The sequence below is a fragment of the Martes martes genome (genome assembly GCF_963455335.1).
Source record: "Martes martes genome assembly, chromosome: 4".
Classification (NCBI taxonomy): Eukaryota; Metazoa; Chordata; class Mammalia; order Carnivora; family Mustelidae; genus Martes; species Martes martes.
In genome coordinates, this window is record NC_137891.1 from 23,133,177 (window position 1) to 23,156,274 (window position 23,098).

Below are 23,098 nucleotides of genomic sequence, written 5' to 3' on the forward strand. Positions count from 1 at the left end.
AACTCTGGTGTTCCATCTTGAAATAACAAGTAAGTCTCATCTCATAGGACAATTCACTCTATCAGTACTGGCTGCCTGGAGTGCTATGCTGAGAAGGTGGTTAAGTGCAGGTGAAGGATCCCTATTCTTGATAAGGGAAGTCTGTCATGGGTCCAGCAGTAAGAAGTAGCTCTAGTTCTGTCAATATTTACTGATCCAAAGCCCAGGTCTGCCATTTACTGGCTATGTCAACTTTGGTGATTCACTTAACCTCTTAAAATACACTTTCTCATCTCTAAAATAGGGAATCAGACTAAATCAGTGATTTCCAAATCATGGCCCATGCCTAGAGGAGGCCTCAGATTCACATAGGGACCAGGTTTGAAATACAGATTTCTTTGGCTTGCCTAGAATTTCTCAGAGTTTCTTCAGGGCTGGAAAACTCATTTTTAATGAATGGTATCGATTCTCCACCAGGCTTAACAACCATTGGGTTAGATGAGCTATGAAGTTTTTTTCCAGCCCTAAAATTATTTTCCAATTAGAGTCTAGGAAAAATAGTAAAAGTATAAATGAATTAGGTAGGTGGTTGAAGGAAATACCTGTAGTGGAGAAATCCCTGCAGAATTCCAAAGAACATAGCAAGATTTGCAAGTAGGAGTCTAGACTGAAGCAACTCCCATGGCCTGACCCTTTGTAATGACATGCAAGGGGTTTCTGCTCCAGCCTTTTGGCCCAACAGAGTCCGAATATGTCTCCGATTTGTTAATGACCCTTAAACGCATCACATCTTCTATGTTTGAAGACAAAAGGGAACTAAGAACCGAAAACTGTTATCCTTGGAAGCTCTACTATGTAAGAGAAACAACATAAGGGAACATTAAGTAAGATGGCAAGGTCAAAGATTTACCTTGATTACCTCATTTAAGATTTCATAATTAGATAAAAAATATTTTTTGGTAAGATTTAGTGATGAGACTAATGATGGTATGAAAAATGCTGAAGGGAGCACTTCTATCCCATTTAATAACAACAGTGGGGATTCTGACAGAACCTCCATTAGCAATTCCTTTTTAAGATAACTTAATTTCTTGATTAAACATGCATTTCTAAATCATATTGACGTTTTAAGAGAGAAACAAATAATGGTGCCAATTCTCTTGGGCACATAAAAAAAAAAATTCCTTTTTCTTTCCACCACTACCAATACCAATAACGTATTTTACTTCTTCCTTTCTTGGTACACAGCGAGAACCTCCTAGTTCAGAAGCTGCCTGACTCTAGATACTGCAGCTCGGCTGTTTGTAAAACTTGGCATAGACACCAATTTTAGATGGTGGAATAATTGCCTCTGTTGACTTGGGCAGCTCGCACCTATGTGAGGTTGAGGACACATGTGTTGTGCCCTGGTATGTGTATATGTATGTGCTTGAAGGCAGAGCGGCAGCAGGGTACCGGAGGAACATGTTTTCTTGGACTAAACCAGGCTTGGTAAACTAGGCCTCCAAATCTGGCCCACTCTCCGTTTTTGTAAATAAAGTTTTATACAGAACACGGCCATACTCTTTAATTTAATGGTGCCTATGGCTACTTTCATGTTGCAATGGCAGAGTAGTTGTGGCAGATACTGTATGGCCCATGAGGCCAAAATATTTACTCTCTAGTCCTTTACAGAAAACATTTGCCTACCACTGGACTACAGATTTCATAATCTAGTCAGTACCTTATGCAAAAAGGAGAACTCCAGGAACACAGCAGCCTGCAGATGATGAATGTGCTGCAAATCAGGGTGGGGGTAAGGAAAAGACACCTGCAGATGTATGAGAATGTCTTGTACACAGGTGGGTTCCTTAAAGCTCTCGGCTCTGTGAAGAGCACCGAGTATCTGAAAAGCTCTTTCTCTGCTCATAAAAATGGGGAGGACCATCTCCTTGACTTTAAGCAAAAAGTTGTAATGTATTTATAGCTTTAGTTGAAAATCTGTTCCCTCCCTTCCCCTACCCTACCCCTACCCCCACTCCCTACAACCACCTACTAAGTCTGCTTCACAGGAGGGGACTATATAGTCAAACCTTGAGAGATTAGCAGCCATCAGCGAGTCAGGACTTTATTTTTTATTTTCTAAATCAACATCTTTTAGACACAATGCTGTAAAAGAGCATCTGGGATATTCTCAATGAGAAAATTAAGAAAATTCACTCTAGAGGAAGGTTTGAAATCACAAGCTGACTTAGTTTATTTTGAAAATTAATTTTAGTCCCTAATTTTTCCTATTGGCGTCAGTCAGAATGACATTTTCATTTAAAAGATGAAATTTGAAATCTACTTATGTGTACTATAAAGTCTACTTGTATAGAAAGAAGTCGCTGTTCTAATTCAAAAACAAAAAATAAAAACAACAAAAAAGGCAATTATACTAAAGGGTGGAACTGTACTTTAAAGTCCAGCCATGTGGCTTCTTATGGAAGTGTAATGAGTTAAAGATGAAATTCTTTTTCTAGTTTGCATACATCTTGCAAAGATTCTGCCCAGTCAAATGGTAATTGGAGTCTTTTTTATAATAAATATTACAATTGTTAATCCTAATATTGTAAGCTACAAAATGTCTTCCATTTCCCTAGCATATGTTTTTTGTTCTGTTTCTCAGTCCAAGAGACAGAAAATAAAATAAACACCTTAATGAACAAAATACCAATCCTCCTGAGATTCTGTGCCTATCTTATGGACATAACATGGACCAGGCATTTGGAGGATTCTCCCCAGAGAGCAGAAACCTACCTCACTTCTCAGCCCAGTGTGGTCTGCAGAAGTATTCAGTCTGGTTTGTTGCTAAATTGCTGCAACTCCCAGTAACTTGCAATTTGCAATTATAAGTGTATTTGTGAAGTGTAAGTGGGTTAATTTTCCCCTTTTAAGCTGATAGTAAAGCACTCCAAGATGGCTGTGAAGTTAGGGTGGGGTGCTTTCAGACGCTGGGAGGCTGATCACGAAAATATGGCTCTCTGTTGGTCTTTTTTGTTAATTGCAAAAACATGAGGAGGAACTCCTGTTAAGGAATCGTATTAGGAACAAGCTATTTTGAATATTTCTCCCTAGTGATTACAGACACGTCATGAGGAGAACTGAGACTTTGGAGGAAAGGGTTTTCAGGCATTGGGTCTTGAAGTGGTTCCTTGTCTCCGACTTACCTGGTCAGTGTGTGCACTTTTCAAATGACCATTTATTTCTTTTGTCAATGCAAACATCCTGACTGTTATACATTCCAGTGAGGGAGAAATTCTACAGAGATCTGGATAAACTCATCACAGCTGTTCTACCATCTGACAACCTGATGGTCATGGGGGACCTCAATGCACATGTTGGCAGTAGTGCCAAAATGAAGAAAATTATTGAACCACAGAGGATTAGTTTCTTCCTGCATGGTGAGCAGACCAAGCAAAAACTTGTAATCACAGACAGCAGCTTCAATCATAAAAGTCAGAAGAAAAATACCATGGATATGCCACAAGTCAAAAATAATGGCACCTCACCCATTCTGCCATTGTTTTATAGCAGAATGCCAAGGGGTTAGCAATCTGAATGGGTCTAAGACCGTTAGCCAGTATGCTTCAAATCATAAGGACATAGGGTGGTTGTGTACTACCATGAGATTGATATTTGAATAAACTCAACTCATAGAGAATAATGATACCTATGAGGAATTTTTTAAGGATAATAGAGCAAGCATGATAGAATAGAAGACTCCCTTTGGGAAACTCAACATAAATCATTTTATGCCATCGTTTGCCTATGAATATACCAAACTTCAAACTGTGGTGTTTTCCATTATACAACATTGTTTTTAATGGTTTGCCAACTCTGAACTATTGTAATTCTGGTGATTCCATGAAATCCCCAACTCCTTACCCACGCAAAATATATCTGCTAAAATCTTGACAACTTTTAAAGCTCAACTCGTGTCACTCAGTCTTTAAAACTTGCCCTTCCCACACTCACTTGAAATGATCTCTTTTTCCTCAGACGCTTATAGCATATTCCTGGCAAATGCTAGGGACTTAAAAATACTCATTATCTGTAATTATGTATATGTCTTAATTGACCTATAAGATTTTTGCCTTCTGTAGTACAGAAGATGTAATATATTCATTTTTTGTTTCCAACAGCAAGTCTTTTATATAGTAAGTTCTCAAGAGTTATTGAATCAAACATCTATTAGCTTGGATATGAAACTTATTTGGATATCATATTGTGCTTTTGAGATTCCCCAAGGACTATCTTTTCCAACCTCAATTTGATTACCTACTTTTTAGGTATTTAGAGGACCAGTGACCAGAGTGTCTGTATAGTGGTTTTCAAAGATTTCAGCTCTGAATTGTCAGGGAAAAATGCTTGCTCTACAGGGTTTCCATTGTAAAAGCTGGTAGTGAATCCATGTCATGCCTCTTTTCAAACATTGGGTTTCTGAAATACGATGAATTACGTCTCTCTTAAAATTTCTGTCAAGAAATAATTATTTTTATGATGTGAAATGAATATTTAATAATACTCTCCCTGGTTTGCTAGTTCTTGTTGTCCATTTTTCCCAATGATCCTTTTTTCTTAGAGAAGGTCATGCGTACCAATTCAAATTGAATTATTTAATCCTCTAACATGATACCAAAGTCACATATGGTAGGAAATCCCTTCATAAAAAGGGAAAAATCAGAACCTAAAATAAGTTTCTGACAACACAGTGGTAGTAAATGTAAGTAAAATGGTAATGCATGAAATGCAATTAGAAGTTCCATGACATCATAACATGGGTTTTAGCCTACACTTACCATGTGAATGGTTAATAAACCTTCTCCAAGTTTCTCCCTCACTGACAATACATTCCTCCCATGGAAGGTTCTTTATGAATTCATTTATAAAGGCAAAATAAAGTGTTTTGATCTAACTAGAGATACATTTTATGTGAAAATAAGGCAAACTCAACAAAAGTGTGCTTGAACTAAGCCATCTTTGGGGCAGGTCAAAGTCAGGTGCTTAAGAGAGAAAAACAGGGGGCACCTGGGTGGCTCAGTGAGTTAAGCCTCTGCCTTCTGCTCAGGTCATGATCTCAGGGTCCTGGGATCGAGCCCCGCATTGGGCTCTCTGCTCGGCGGGGAGCCTGCTTCCCCCACTCTTCTGCTTGCCTGTCTGCCTGCTTGTGATCCCTCTCCCTCTCTGTCAAATAAATAAATAAAATGGAAAAAAAAAAAGAACTATCAAGTCATTAAAACATGCTTCTTCCATTTATTCTTTCTTCTGTGCCTGTTTGAGACAATAAGAGAAGATGTGTTTGCTTTTTAACGTTTCATATGAGGTTTAAGGGAACATAGCTTTCTCTCTTCTACAGGTAGGCATAACTTGGATAACTGCTAAAATAAACAGTACACATTATGTGGCAAGGTGGCAGCATGCTTTTTTTTCTGGGTGCCAAGATTTCAAAGGATAATTTTACTTTCCCCTCTAAAGACTCTAGGATCTTGACTTCCTTACACTCTGAGTATTGTATTTTGTTCCGTGAGGCCAACACGATTCGTGATCAGACCAGAGGGGAAAGGGCACGACCGCCTTTAGAAAACTCCTAAGTCACAAGACCGATCTTTTCACTGGATTATTAAGGTTTTCCTTCTCAAGCAAAAGATATAAAGACCCTTTGGGGGAGTGTGGATTATTCTCCTGAGAGAAGGGAGCAGTCATCCCTGGTGAGGCTTTCTGCTCAAAAACAGAATCCCCACACCACATCTTGCTCCCATTACTGCTCTCTTCAACTTATGCTGACAGCCAGAGTTCAGGGGTTGCTTTGTTTCCCTTGTAGTTGATGTTAGTTCAACATTTGACTCTAAAGGTGGAGCAAGCACAGAAATTAGTGCACAAGAATAGGAGAAGAACGTTGGCAGCCAAGAATAACATATGTTTTACACTTGGGGCAAGTACATAAATTAAAAATGGAAAAAGTGGGCAAAAGTGAGATAATTGGCTAATATAAATACCTGTCAAACCTGACTTTCTCACAGAGATTCTGAGCCGAGAAACAAATAAAATCGCTCACCACCCCCAACTCACACACTATGTCTTAAAGAAAACCTCAGGGTTCTTTTATGAGTTTTGGCTCAAGGAATCTGGCATATAAGTGGGAAGGAATTAAGGACGAGCTTTCTTTAACTATTTTATGCCAAAAACTTGTGTCTAAGAACTCCAAAAACAGCATCTCTGTTTATTTGGGCATAAGTGTAGGCTGTTGATGGGACCCTAGAAAGCATGCAAAATTGCCTTTCCTTCTTCTGAGGGACCACAGTTGAATATGCTACTTGGATTTAATGGATCAGTTTGAGGAGTCTACAAAGCTGAATGATGATAAGATTAAGATTAGCTGAGGAGTTCAAGTTCATTTTATGATTGATACTTAGGAATGGAACTGAAATAATTAGATGTGACAAGCACAAGTTCAATAAATCTATATTCTGATGTTAAGAATGGGTCAAAAGGTTCTATCTGATTTTATCTTCATCAGCATACTTTTGAAAGCTTTTTGTACTGAATTCTTAGGTGTTGTTGGAAAACCTGTTTGTACTTCATTTAGCTAGTATAATATACATAGGATTAAGGGCTAAGCTTCTTTCCCAATTAATCACAGAAAATATGTAATAGGTATAGGAAAATTCTTTCCCCCTTAGATAAAGATCTTTTTTTTAAAGGACGTTTTCTTTTTAGGTTACGTGAGTGGGATTCATTGGGCTGCATGGTTATAGATCCCAAAAGAGCAGAGATAAGTAAACTGCTCTACATAAAGGGGAACAGAAATGTGATGGTGAAGGTAATCATTTTGAGAAGAAAAGACTGGGGGCAGGGGGAGGGTAGGGAGAGAAAAGGCCAAAGAATATGGCAGTGACTGGGCCCTGCAAAAGTAAAATAAAATTGTATACCTGAAACTAATAACATACTATCTGTTAACTAACTGGAATTTAAATTAAAACTTATAAAAAATAACATAACAAGACCAGTGAGAAATTCATAGAATTACCGGAAAAACCCATTTAACAGGGGCGTATAAGGGAATATCTTAACTTTCTGCAATAACTGGGATACATCACATCCCTACCACAAATCCCTACGTGAATGCAGTAGTGACCAAAGAGCTCAACAGCAATGGTGGAGATAAGCCTGACTTTGAGAGTTCAGTGGATACAGGAAATAGGAACTCTTGGTCCCATTAGTCCCCAGGATTTCTTTGAAGGTATTTTTATTTTCCTGTTGCATAGGGGATAGGAGTTTTAAAAGAATGTTAGGTAAAGCTAAGTTACTGGGGTGACCTCAGTTGATACCTGGGTTGTTTGAAGTAGAGTGCTTCTGTTTTTCTCCCTTAGTTGTCATGGGACCCCTCAAGAGACCCCAGTCATGATGGAGATGGGGTACATACCATTTGGCCATTATGGAATCCATACTTAAGTAGCATAAGAGCTCATCAAAATAAATGGGGTGAATACAATAATCAGAGGATCTTTTCAAATCTCCTTCAGACAATTGGTAATTAACTGCAATTTGGCACTGAGATAATAAACTAAGCCTTGGATATTTTCATATATTCCACTTTATCCCCAAGAACATGCTTTCCTAAATGTTTTCATGTTATTTTCAAATTATTTTCGATGCCCTAAAAAATTGGGGCTGTCAAAAGTGAATAAAATAAAATTTTAAATTAGAATGTGTGAACAATTTCAGCAAACCCTCAGAAGTGTCTTTTTCTCCCTGAGGGACAAAAGATCCTGCGACAATATGCCTGTGTATCTACCACATAACTTCATAAGGGTATTTCCAAGATGACACTACCTAGAACTACCTGGCTTCCTTCATATTCCCTCTGTGAAAGGACTTTCAAAGGAGTTCTACGAAAAACCTTATCCTGACAATGCTGTCGTTAGTAACATCCTCAGAGACCATAAGGACCTTTTCTCATGAGAAGGTTGGCAAAAAAATCTGGTCTGATCTAAATCAGCCAAGAGCAGTATCAAATAGAAAATTAAGTCACATTCAGAGAATTAAAGTGTATTAGAGATTTTTTTCTGAAATCCTCATTTATTTCCATCCATCCTTCCTCAAATTAGCTCATGTCTAATTGCCACAAATGAGGCAAACAATGTCCTTAACTTAATACAAACCAGCATATTTTACATCTTTTAGAATATCATGGTTAAACAGGTAGAATTGTTATTTTCTTACAGTGTGCATGATAATTGAATTTCAATCTGAATAGAAGCACTAAATTGAGTATTCTATGCTATTCCAGAATAGAACTTGTTTAAGAAATTATGACTGCAGCAAAAAATAAACTTGTTTTGAGGCTAAAATCCCTGAAATTGAATACATCTCTTAACCCCAAGAAGGACAAATTTTTGGCATGTTTCAAACTTTTAAAGTACTTACCAATAGATACAGGTCTAACATTTAGAAAATCTTATTGAAAATGTGGTTAAATTAAAAATACAACAATATCTCTGTTATTTTTAATTTAGATTTAAGGCTTAATTTCCATTTAAGCCAAGAGTTATATGTAACAGTAAATTTCTAAAAATCTGAGAGATTTGTTTAACTGAGAAAGTCAGAAAACAGCTACGTGTATGATTCTCCTTAATATTTTGTCTTAATTATGATACAATGATGAATTAATCTTAATTGATCCATTTAAGATCTTTTCTGAGGCAAATTAATCCAGCAATAAAAAAGGAATAAAGAAATCCCCTGATTGTACAAAAATAATTCTACATTTAGGTTCATTTTTGCCATATTAATCGCATTATTAAATAGAACAACACATAATTTAGGGGATAACATGAATAAAAATGAAAATGTGTCTTGGGTATTCAATTTGAAAACAATCCAGTTATTTCCAAGTGAGAGCCAGGATGAATATTTTCTCAGGATTTGGGAGATGATCTAAGGTTGACTTGACATGGTCCTTTGTGTTCATTATCAATTAAACACACTCTTAAGGCACAATTTTTTTCATAACAATGATCATAATTACAATTCAATTTTTATATAATTAGTTAGGGATTTATTTAATGACAACCCCTGAAGCTGTAAGATCTGTGAGAAAAGAATCATAAGTAGGGGGCACTTGGCTGGCTCAGTCAGTAGGGCATGTGACTCTTGATCTTGAGGTTGTGAGTTCGAGCTCCACATTGGGTGTAGAGATTACTTAAGAATAAAATGTTAAAAAATACCCACCATAAATATATGTTGAATGAATGAATAAATGATTGCTTGAATAAGCATTTATTCTTGCATTTTAGTTTTTCAAACCAAGAGGTAAGAATCTCTAATTTATTAGACTTATTAGATATTTTGCTATTTATTAATTTAGTAAGAAGAAGCTAAACCATGAAGAAAGCAATTCAAATTCTGAAGATGAAGTTAAATTCATTTTTTATTTCATTGCTATGTACATGAAGTTGAAAGGTTTTTGTGTGTTTATTTGATAATTTTTTATATTTAAAAACTCAAGCATTCATCAAAACTAAGGTATTCTTTCAGATAATTTGGCCCATGGACCATTTGTGTTTTCCCAATAGTCCCTACCACACACTGCTCTGAACCTCACTGGTTTTTCAGTGAGTAGTATCTAACATTATACACAAAACATTCCTCAGCGGTAACTACCAAATTACTTTAAATTATTTTCCTTGCCAAAAAAAGATATCTGAGTGTACACATTATAAAGCACTTTTCTTGTAAAGCATGCAATTAATATTTAATTCCTAGAAATTATCATCAATTACAAAGCCATTTCTTTACACAGTATTTGTTTTGCTAAGTACAGTAATGACTTTGAATTTAATTACTGTACTTTGCTATCAAAAACTAAGTACTTCCACAAATGACTTGTGAAGGTGCCACTTTTTTTTGCAACTGGCAAATATAATTAATCACGTAAAAAAGAATTTGTTTTTACTTCTTAGAGTTTGCATTTCAGGTAATGAGAGTTTCAAGTAATATAATTCATAGAATTATAAAAATTTAAAATTTTATAATAATTTTGTGTTTTAACCATAAATTTTTACTACTTTCTAGGACATGTTTGTAAATTCTTGAACACATTCTTTTGCTATAGAGATAAAATAAGTTTTAATATTTATATAGTCATTACAAATATACAATGTTCTTCATAAACATCTTATTTTCTGGAATTTTTAAGGCCAATACTGCATTTGATATAAAAGTTACCAAAATACTAACATCATTTTTATCTTACTCTATCAAACATTACATCACAATTGCAAAAAACAAAGGCTTTGGATGAAAAAAACAGTGTGGTTTTTGTATCTAAGTAACATCATTACATCCTGTATCAAATTTTATCACTACTAAACAAATTAGTAATTAAATTAGTAATTACCTTTAAATCTCTAATATATGTTCATGTTGCTGCATTGTCTACTAAAAACAGTTGCAGTGAAAACTCAATCCCTTATAACATTTTTTTGACAAGCCACAAGAAATACTTTAAAAATAAAAGGCACATTTAAGTTGAAACGTACATCAATGAAATACTTTAAGAATTAAATTGCTTAAAATTTTTTCCAAGGATATTGGGATGGAAATATGAGTTCAGGGAAAAAAGAGCAATGTAAAATATTTAACTGTTAAAAAGGAGCCCTTTAATATGACATCTAAAAATGCTTATCAGTGAGTTTCAAATGGCCATGATACTGAGATTATATGGGTTATCTTTTTAGATTATGGTGTAGCCATTTTATTTGAGGATGTCAATATTATGAAATTTTGGAAACTGTAACTTTTGCAACTATTTTAACTGAAGATGAACAGTTTTAGAGGCCAGTTTAAAAATCTGTGAGAAGAGTTCCATTTAATATTTGTAAATATTCCCTCATTTAGTAGATGAAGCTATATCCCCTTTGTCCCCATTGAGAGTGGGCTAAACATAGTACTTGATTTAGAAAGGGAAAAATGACAACTTTACGGTGGTGAAACCTGGCAAACACTATCTCAACCAAGTGGTGAACATTAATAGTAGCACTATGGTCACAAGGATACCATGACTTGATATGATGAGGAGGGCATCTCACACTTGTGATCTTCTTTCTAAAACCCCATAAGCCCCCCAAAAAGTCATGAGACAAAAATTTTTAATTGAAATTTTACAGAATATGTGGCCAGTAGTCCTCAATATTATCAAGTTCATGAGCAATTTAGAAAAGACTGAGAGACTGTCACAGACCAAAGGAAACTGGAGAGATATGAAAACTAAATGCAATCTGGAAGCCTGGATGGTATGTTGGCACAAAAAGGAGGACATTAATGGAAAAATAGGTGAAATTCAGATAGAATCTGGGGTTTAGTTTTTTAACATAGGTATCTTAAAGGGATTAAAAAATCTTTGGGGGGCACAATGACAGAAAGTTCAAAGATAATTGACTGCATCAAAAAATCTGACAAGCATGCAAGTAGATAATGAGGGATTTTTTTTAATTCAAATGTGGCTTTTAATAGAAATACTTTGGAAATAGCTTAAATACTTATCAATATTATAATGGTAAAATTGGATAATGAGTACTACACATCAGTTAGTAAGAATGAAGTAGAAATTGTATCATAAACAGAATTAAATCTGAAAAAATAAGTTATCAAATGGTGTGTGCAGTGTGGTGCCATTATTTAAAGTTAAAACGTTTCTAAAACAGTTCTATGATTTTTTACTTAAGAAAAAAATACACGCATGGGAATGTTACACATCTACTTCAAGTTAGTGGGGAATTATCAGTACGGAGAGAAGAGAATCCAATTATGGAGAAGTGTACAGAGGGTTCTAATTTTATCTATAACATTTTGTTTGTTTTAAAATCTTAGTCGAATATGGCAAAATGTTGAAAATCTGTTATGATTATATTATGACTTACATTATTCTGAGTAACTGCAGTTTTTAATACATAAAACTAGATAGACAGACAGACAGGCATTCAGGTGAGCAATCAAGGCTAGATTCTAATAGGAATTTACTAATCAGAAGTCCCCAGGAATAGATAGTACTTAAAAGTTCAAGTGATGGACTGGAGTGACCAAACTTGTCATCTACATCTATCACGTCTAGATCAGGAGTAGAAATCCAGTTGCATGTATGGTGTCAATGGACCTGGTGAGAAAGAAATTAAGTCTAAGAGCAACCAGGGCACTCGGGATTCATACATAAGGGCACAAAACCAAAAGCTAGCTGTTAGAACTGAGATTCAACATTGGGACCAAGCAGCAGAAAGTAGGAATTAAAACCAAGTTCCATTAAATCTGGCTAAGGAAATACTTCCACGGTATTTTCTAAAAGCAGATGTCATTGCTAGCTTGTCACTTGGGTCAAGTTACTTACCCTTGCGGTGTCTTAGTTCTTCCATCAATAAAATGGAGACCTTTATAGAGTGGTCATGCATATTGGATGATTATTATTTGTTAGGTGTTTAGAACAGTGTCTGATACCTAGTTAAGTGTAACATAAGTGCTTACAAAATAAAAATAAATATCATCGTGTCTAATAGAGGTACTTTTCTTTAGCAATGTCGATGTATTCTACTCAAATAAATTAATTGTCTCATTTGGCAGGAACAACATGATCATATGCCAAAGCTTGAGTTGCCCTACGAAGCCCTTTCTCTAAAAAAATCCAGAATGTATCTCCTTCGTGTGTGTTGACAAGCACTGAAAAGTGAAAAGCTTTTCTTTTTCTTGTCTTTCGTGACTACACTCATTGACCTACATGTTCTGGGGAAGCACTGTGTTAACAAGGACTGCAGCAGAGAATGGTGAAAGTTCCTGAAGAGGCAGGTGTGAGTCATTTGCATTTTATCAAGATATGAGCACCTCACGTTTTACATAAAAATGAAACCACCTAGTAATATAATAGAGCAGCTTGTTTTTTTAAAAATTTATATTTTCACCATGGAACAGTTTGAAAAAGTACACTTCTGTCTGCAAAAATATTGTGAATGCTATATGACACACAATCTGGACAAAATACAAATGCTATTTTTTTTTTCTGAACTTCAGAACAGTTCCTTTACTAGCATTATTGCCTAAAACATCCTTAAAACAAGTATTTCTCTTCCCTATGTCAAACAGAAAACTACATCAGCTCAGAAAATATTATGGTTTATTAAGTGATCTATTGTTCCATAATTAAGGATTTATGCATACTTTAACGTAGTGAAATGCTTCTAGCCTTTAATGTACATACCATGTCAAAAATATGTGAAATGTGTCTCCTGAGATATTCACAGAGCATTCAGACAATTTCAAATGCTTTTGAATGATGGTAGACGGTTTGAATTCACTAATGTCGCTGAAGGAAATCTAATTTAACAATGCATTATTTAAAACCTATCATTGTTTTATCTCTTTTTTTATCACAATATCGTGTACTGTGGATGCACATGCCACTGCTTGTCAATTATAACATTCACAGATAGCACAAACCCATAGCTGAGAGCATCAGGGAATGAGAATATTCGTTTCTGCAAGGTTGCACTAAGAAAGCCCACCTTGCTTGGGAATAAAATAGATATGTTACAGGAGTTACAGAAAACAGCTCTGTCTCAAATTTGGGAAAACCACTTTGCTTAACATAGCATATAGAGTTATTTAATTTTTATTACGATGATGAAGTGCTGAGCAGTAGATTAAATTATTAAATGATTGCTTTCATCTTGCTGTGGGGAGCGAAAGAGAGAAAAAGAATCTCTTGGTGCAATGTCCTGTTTTGATTATTTGCAATGATCAAATAACAATAGTACTTATTTGGTAAATTCTATTACTCATCACTTAATCTGTGCTAATCACGGAATTGATTAGCAAGTGACTCATCGGCAGACAAACAATCACTTTAATCTGATTAACTTATTCTTTTCACCAAAAAAACTTTCATGAATAGGATGAATACAACATCACAACATATGGAACATAGAAAAAAAATATACCTTTATACCCAGCCTGATGGTGAGTGTGTATCAGCTTGAACCACATGAAATTGCCCTATGTGTAGGTCAAAACCAGTAAATTATCAGCAACATTAGCTGTTGGTTCAATCTAATATTTATGGGTTTTAAACAAATTATCAGTTTGGCCTTCTGAGTGTTTTAAAGTATGTAGTTGTACACTGGATATAAGAAAGTTGAATTTTCATGAATAAAATAGAATGATTTATCAAAAGAAGACACAATCTGGCATGACCTTTCTAAAAGGAAGACCATTACCCAAGAGAAAGGAAGGTTAAAAGTAAACCAAAACAGTAGACTGTACTTTCATTTTTATGACAATTGACCTATACTTGACTAAAATATCTTGTTTAATCTATGACTCTACAAAGTAAGAGGAAAATAAGACATAAAGGACCCCAAAAAGGCAAGGAAGATACTAAGAGTATGCAAAATAGAGCTGATACATTTTTTTCCTTAGGGTAACATTTATCTCTTATTTCAGTAATGGAAATCTATTTTCCTTATATTGTATACTTCAGGTGAGTTCAATGCCATACTCTACCCACTCCCTGCTAGGGAAATGGCACATGACCTGGGGTTGACCAGCCAGGGTTCTCCCATAACCTGGACTACAGGAATTTTGTTGGAGATGGGTATGCTACAGACATTGGCTTATTTTGATATATGGGCTTTTTGGAAGAGAGTATGACCTTTTGGCTGGAATAGAAGGCTATAGGTACAATGTTAGTCTGAATCCTGCTGGTGGTGGTATTTCTCATGAGGAAACCCCTTTGCCTGAGAGCAAAGCCAATTAAAAAAAGAGAGCCCAGAAAGAAGGTAATGTTGGGATGAGATGGGGAGGAAGGAGGGGCCAGAGGGCATTTCTTAACAAGAGACCCTCATGTGTGAGGTATTGGCTGAAAGGTGAGGCTGTCTCCAATGTCTCAAGCATTAAGACAGTGAGGTTGGAAGGAAGGAAATAGAATCCTGAAATGGACCATGGACAAAGAGGCTGAGAAAACACCTGGGTGGGGATCAGAGTTGAAGTTGACCTACATTACGATTTTTCTCAGACCAGCCCTGCTTATGCAGTTGACAGGCATTTGCCTGAAAAATATTTACAATCTGAGTTGTCGTGGCTTAGGCAGGTCCTACAGGGAAGTAAGACAAACAGAAAAGCCTGGGGTGTAGCTATCAGGAATGGGCTGATCATTCTTAACCAAAGACTTTGAGCTTTATTTCTACAGTTTCTACCTCTTAATTGTTGAGCTGGCCGTGACACATCTATCCTTTTGGTGTTTAGCTGAATTATGTTTCAAATATGTAATATTGATAGGGTTGGAATGGTCAATGCAATGGCCATGTCCTAGATGTGGTATTTTAAATGGGAATGTAAAAATATAAACATTAAGCATTGTAAAAAGCAACTGGAATTACAAATTGAAGCTGAGCATGAACATCAGGTAGAAAAAGACTTGATTGTAAAACAGTTTTTCATGAAATTTTTCAATATGATGGTCACTGTCATGGTGACAGGATATGCTTAATGGTTAAAACTTTCATGCTGGGACCAAGGTGACCTGTCAAGTGTCAGCTCTGCATTTGGTATCTTGGGCAAGTTACTCAGTCTCTCTGAACCTATTTCTATGTCCAAAAATTGAATCTAGCAATACAAACCTCATAGGGTTGTGTTGAGAATTGAATGAAATGACAAATATGAAGTTCTTGGCACCTGGAAAGGGCTCAGTACATCGTGGCTATGACTTTTACCACAGAATGAGAAAAACCTGAAGAGAATACATGATGTAATTTTTGCCTTCGTACGATCTTATTCATGCTGTGATGTAGAAAGTTGTTTCAACATCTTTGGAGATCAGTAGCCCATGATCATAAGCTAGACTTCAATTTTTTTGAAATCAAGAAATTCTTCCATATGTCAACCAACATTCTTACTAAAATCTGCACATTCCTTTAAGTTTTGTCTTTTCATAGGGGAAAAATGGTTATTTTCGGTTTGATCATTTTAAGCATTGTTTCCATTTTCTCCCTTCCTTTAGGTTAAGTAAGCAACCTTAATTTTTAAAAATGTTCTTTTGGCTGACATTTCTTTTTGTTTTGTCACTGTTATTACAAAGCCTGTGATCATGAACCAAATTGTAATGATGCTTTTCTGTCCCCAAGAGTCTAAATGGTTGGCCTATCACTTACTGAAGGTTACTAAAGTTGAGGGAATATATTCTAATGGCATCAATAATGGTTTTGGGATTTTAATAGAGTAGAAATAGTAATATGTACATTTACCTCATTTCTTCTGTTCAGAAGCAGCAGCCACTGCAGAACCATAAACTAATGAATCAAATTCCCATCAATGATAGAGTTTTGTGTTAGAAGGAAAGATATTTGGGCATTAAAGAAAATATCTAAGCAAAGAACACATGATCAGGAAAAAAATAGAAAGTTAAATTAGTATAAAAAGAAATCTTTAAGCTTTATTCAGTTGAACCACAATGCCATAATGCTCAATCAGAAATTGAGCTGAGTACACCCTTCAGACTACCAATGCCTGATTCAGCAACACTGAAAAATTTATTGATGGCTCTTCTTGGCTTTGGTTCTCCCTGTGACAGAGATTCTATTAATGGAAATTGCCCATAAGTTTTCTTGACTTTGTTTCTACAGATTTATTCCTGTGTCAGCAAGTAAGAATGGCAACTTCTTTTGAATCAAAAACAGCATTAAGAAAATATCATTGCCTTTTCCATAGACTCTAATAGAATTCGTGTATTGCCACTTTCAATCTTCAATGCCTAAGAAACGAAACAGTAACTTCTCTCTGGTGGACTAACAAGCGTCACGATCTATGCCTTTTGTTGGTAATCAGTGCCCTGGGACTTGATGAGATTATCTGGGAAGTGCGTGTAGATGGAGAGGATGTCTTTGCACTGAACTGGGACTGCTAACAGGCTGGGAAGGCAAGGAGGAAATCAACTAAGAGGCAACTGCTCAGCAGGCAGGAAAAGGACCAAGAGGGAATGGTGGCCCAGAAGCCAAGTGAAGAACCCATTTCAGAAAAGGGAGATGATCAAATGCTGGGCTATGGAGTAAGGAGAAAACGGTGGTTTAAGAGAGCTAAAGCCTCAATTTCAGTATAAGGAAATGAGTAGATACTACCTGAAACAACAAGCTTCAGCGGCAGTAGTATGTGACTGTGATTTAGAAATGTGAAGTTAATGCCAAAAGAAATAGCTAAAGGTGCTGAAAATAGTTGCCTCTAGGGAGTGAGGAGGCTTAGGCAGGAGTTGCTGTTTTTATAAGCTGTATGGAATTTATGGACTCTTTAAGTTATGTGCCTACACAACTGTGATAAAAAAGTGTTAATTAGAAAAACAACAAGAATCATGATCTAGCCAGTATATTTTCTGCTTTTGGTTAAGCCTGAGGGAGGCAAGTATGTCTGGAGATATATATATATAGATATATAGATATAGATCTATATCTATATCTATATCTATATATCTATATCTATATATATATCTGGAGAAATGGTACATGACTCTTCTCTGCCCTTCTTCTGATAGCACTAGGAAGCACATTGAATGACAGATAGGAGAGGGTCTTACTTTCAAGCAACTTTGGCAAAAGCATACCCTTAGCTCCGCATCACAATTTCTCCATGCCAGAATCTTACAAGTATGGATAGGTCTTTAGTTCTCAACCTGAGGATATCCTCCTTCCTCCATTCTAGGCCTAATGTCCTGGATTCTTACACTTTGGCAGGGCAAGAAGGGAACTAGAGAGGTTATTATAGGTGAGACTCGGGCACACACACAAAAAATACAGAGATCTAATCACCTGAATTGGATGAAAAGGTGAAGACCGAGACTCAGAAACAAAGCAGAAGCCTCTGTTCCAAGGTCAAGACTGAGCTGGTAGCAGGAGTGACTGAAGGCTAAGTTTGACAGTGTTGGAATGATGTTTTCTGAATTCCAGCGTGCCTCAGGTAAAAAAAAAAAATAAACAAACAAAAACAAAAAGCTGGTCCAGGGGTGAGTGAGTTGAGAGGGTCTATTTAATCCTGCAGATATCCAGGCGAGCTCGGCCATGATTGGCGATGCTGGCCTCATCATTTCAGGATGGGCAAGACCAGAACGTAAGCTGGGATTAGAGTAAAACGAAAACTGGATCTCAGGCTGCTTTGAGGTTCATTATCTCATTTTCCGCATCGAGCAATCGAAGTTTCGCTGGTATGGCCCAGACCTGCTTGTGAATCACTGAGATAAAATGACTTGATACTCTATTTGACATTGACAGCTGGTTCAAACAACACACCCACGTGTGGGAGCTTGGATTCTTTAGTCCTTCGTTTTGATCTGGAGGCACCTGTCATTGGGGTTGTGATTGATTTCCCTCATTTCATTGGCCTTCCTGATTGATTTTTCCTATGTTCACCTCTACCATGTAATCCTTTGCCTTTTTAGAACCCAGGCCACAGTAGTCATTGGTGCATTTTAGTTCTTGGTAAATGACAAGCACCTTTGAGACTTTGAGGGATTCCTTTGCTGTAAATCACAATATGGCTTCTGTCTTCCCTGAGCTAAACGGAGTTGGAGAAATACTTCGTAACTTTGCATTTCTTCTTACATTTGTATTTGGGGGAGCAGAGTCATCAGTAATAGCATATCAGAATGAGTGTCTAAAAAACATCTGATGCCATAAAATATGATTCTACTTATCTGGACATTGCAGATTCAGTGGTGAGGCAAATAAAACTTTCTCATCCCTAACCAATGCCATAGGATAAGATCATAAAAGCAGTTTGCGCTAAAACCAGTTCAGTCCCAAGCACATTACTGAAGCAGAAGAGATAATAGTACCTTTCAGCAGTGCTGTGAAAAATGGTATTTTGAACAGTAAAGGGATAATAAAAAACCATTATTATTACAACTACCACTCACTCTTGAAGGAAAGTTGCTGTGCTTATTAGAAGTTTAAAAAGAGAAACGTATATTATTTACATTAAAGTTTCAGTATGACCTTTCTGACAGTGAAGTTTGATTTGTAAAAATTTCCATGAATTATCAAAGGAGCTTGTGAAATTTTCTTTTTTCTTTTCTTTTCTTTTCTTTTCATTTCTTTCTTTCTTTTTTTTTTTTTTTTACTATAGTATCATGATCGGATTAGTTGCTCATGGGTGTGGGTTTCAGAGGTCTCATCTGTCTTGCTAGTATTATGTAATGACTAAGGGAGAAGTGGCACCAGTTGGACCAGCATGGAAGTCCCTTCTCTGGGTTTTGGAACTTACTTCTTATCTTCTCCACACTGTATGTGCAAAAACAAAACAAAACAAAACAAAAAACATTGTGATTGAGCAATGCCCTTCATCTGAAAAATGGATATCGTGAAAACTGATAAAAGGAGTAGCCTTGGTTAAGAAATTATACATAAAAGCTTACCAGTAGAATATCTGATACTCTGTGTATGCTCAGTGAATGTATCTTTCATGTTCTTTTCTTTATGCGAAGCCAATTTAATGCTACATTCAAGAGCATGGAATTTGGAATCAAACAGGCAGGCCTCAATTTGACTTCTTGCTCCGCCCCTCACCATGTGCCTCAGTTACACAATTTCCTTAAGCCCAAATCACCACAACTTCAAAATGGAAGTAATCACCTCTGCCTGATGGAGTTGTGAGTGGATTAAAATAAGAACATTTCTGTAACGCACTTAACGTCCTACCTAGGATATGGTCAGCGCTTATTGAATGATTCCTACTTTTTGTTATCCTCATTGAAGACAGATTCATTTTCTGCAGGATTATAAGTCAACTCAGATATGTCACTGTGAGAGCACACTGGTGGGGATATTTTTTAGGTCGGGCACCACCAAGAATCAGTAAAGGTAAATTCAAGTTTTTGTTTTGTACTTTTCAAAGCCACTTAAAAGTTATCCCCAAACAAACATTCATAAAAGCGTAACATAAACGTTCTAAGCACAAGTTATGAAGTCTCGTGATCTGGTTTCCAAACTTATTTTCATTGTATTCTAGGTTATGATTCTGGGCAAGTTGCTGGATCTTTATGTACCTCAGATGCCTTATATGTAAAATAGGATAACATTAGTAACGCTATAGGTTAATCGGAAGTATTACATAAGATTAACTTTGAAAAGAGCTTAGCACAGTGCCTGGCACAAGGTTGTATAAGCTGTTATAATTATTGGCTGACATGATTTCATTCTTGGGAGCTGCTATCTTGAAGAGGCTTTCAAAAAGTGTAATTGTTAGAGTTTCTTAAAAGATGGTTAAAAATAGACCATATTTTTCTCTCAAACTGCTACTGTCATAAAGTATGTTACGTGGTTTTTTAGATCGTCACATTTTAAACTTATATTTCTATATCCTTTCTTCTGTTGCATGTCACTTTACTTTTTGACTCTCAGCAACTTAAAATTGAAATTCCGTCTGGATGTGAAGTTTACCCTCTAATCAAAGTGCCAGTGCTCTTCAAAAATCCTTTGTGTGTGAAGTTTAGAATCACAAAAGACTGGAACCCTTTCTGCCTTTTAGAGAGTAAGGGAGCAGGCTACAAAAATATTCTTTAAAAGACAATATTGAGATTTACATTATCAAAAATTCAAAGATGCTCTTTTCAAAAGCCAAAACCACCAAAGCCTCAGGCTAGTCGAGACATGGTAAGATGCAGCCAGCTAAGCTGGCCAGGGTATTACTGTGGATGAGTTAGAGGAGGAATCACCCCAAGCAATGGTAGCTCTCAGAAGGGGGCCTGCCCTTCACAATTTAAGCTCTTTGAAGCTGCATTTCCTTCAAGCAATGAGAAGTCTTTGTGGTGATGGGAAACATACATTTATAATTATAGAAGAACATAGTGTACACTAGACACGGTAGAGAAGAATGCAAGGGTTTGAAGGGAAGTCTTGATATACACACAGCCTCACTCATGCAGCGTCTTTCCTAAAATGTTGGATATTTTAGTTTGTCCCTAATTGAAATGGCCAGGAGGCAGCATTCCTGCATAGCCTGTTCCTTTCCAGCACCCTCTTTGGCCCTGACCCAGCCATGCCAAGATGGTACTATAGTGTGCTCTTTGTAAATCCAATTGCTGAAATAAAACATGTAAAAGTCATGATTTGAAATGATTTCAAAATGACATAATATCTACTTATATAACATTTGAGAAAGTGAGCAAAATGGAATTGAATGATGTCCATAATACTTTTTTAACTCCTCTAAGTAGAACTTGAGCTGATTAGCCCATTCTGAATCATTACTTTTTTTCTTTTCATATTTTTTTTATTAGTTTCAGAGGTAGAATTTAGCAATTCATCGGTTGTATGTAAAACCCAGTGCCCATTATATCAAGTGTCCTTCTTAATGCCCTTCACCCAATTTACCCCATCCTCCCCCCACCTCCCCTCCAGCAACCCTCAGTTTGTTTCTTAGAGTTCAGCATCTTCTATGGTTTGCCTCCCTCTCAATTTTCATCTTATCTTATTTTTCCTTCCCTTCCCCTATGTTCATCTGTTTTGTTTCTTAAATTCCACATATGAGTGAAATCATATGGTATTGGCTCTCTCTGATTGACTTATTTCATTTAGCATGATACCCTCTGTTCCATCCACATTGTTGCAAATGGCAATATTTCATTTTTTTGGTGGCTGAGTAATATTCCATTATACATATAAATAATACATCTTCTTTATCCATTCATCTGTCAGTGGACATCTGGACTCTTTCCATATTTTGACAGTTGTAGACATTACTGCTATAAGCATGGGGTGCATATGCCCTTTGAATCACTAGTAGTGCGATTTCTGGGTCATTAAGTATCTTTATTTTTAACTTTTTGAGGAACCTCTCTACTGTCTTCCAGAGTGTCTTTTGACTATACATGTAGAAATTAACACTGACATCTCTAGTTTATACATTCAAACATCCCATGATATGGGTAAGAGAAACTCATGTTTGATTGATTAGAGGAAAAAAAACAAAATAAGCAGAAGTATCAGAATAAATACTGGTAAATTTATGAAAACATTAACTTTGTTTTATATTTCCATATAATTTTGTATTTTGAATACTCAGTGGAGAAAAAACAAAAAGATAAATTAAATAATAAAAGGTGTAGGCAAAGCTTTTACAGTAGACTTTAAACATAAAATCCATGGGAAAAAGAACCCACAGTGGGAAGACCAAAGATGAAAAGGAAAAAAACCCAGAAAATTCTTGAAGAGTTTTCTGTTGGACTCCATGTTGTAGATAAACTACTAGAGATATAATGTAGGCTGATAACCCCAAACTAGTCAGCAACAATAAAAGCAGAACCCTCCAATTTTTTCCTAATAATTGGTCATCATTACATGATATGGTATAAAAGGGAAATATAGGGTTTGGAGTCAGTTAGAACTACGATGTACATTCTGGATTGTTATTCACTAGCTGTATGAATTTTAGCAACTACCCGGTGTTCTTGAGCTTTGTAAACTCCTATGTACATATTGAATATGAGAACTGCCGCAAAGTATGTGAGAGGTTGAAATATGATGATCCATATAACAAGCCTAGCTCAAGTACTGAAATATAATTGGTTCTTCAATGTTAATTCTTTTCTCTCTCTCAAGCCATTTTTCTTCTAAAATTTAAATTTTATTTTTTTGGCTCTAAGGAGACAGGAGATTCTGTTCAGCCAGTGTAGGTTCATTTGAAAGGCCTTTTTTTTTTGTTTTTTTTTGTTTTTAAGCCATCCGCTTCTTTATCTCTTCTTTTCATGTGTGCATGTACATTTGCACATATGGATGTGTGTACACATGTGTAAAGTCACCTTTCTCTGTGCTTGCTCTTACTGGACATAGGTCAGTTTGGGGCAAAGCAGAGTCTATTTTATGCATAAATTATTCTAAAGTTCAGTAGGTAACTCATTATTTAATCTTGGCTTAATAGCCTACAAAGGTCACGGGAGGTAGAACTTGAAGATAATGAAGCAAGTGATTCATTGAATTGACAACATTATTATATTCATATATTTCAGTTTCATTACGATGAAGTAGATGGCACATTTGACTAGAAATCTTGACGAGATTCTCTCCTTGACAACACTACT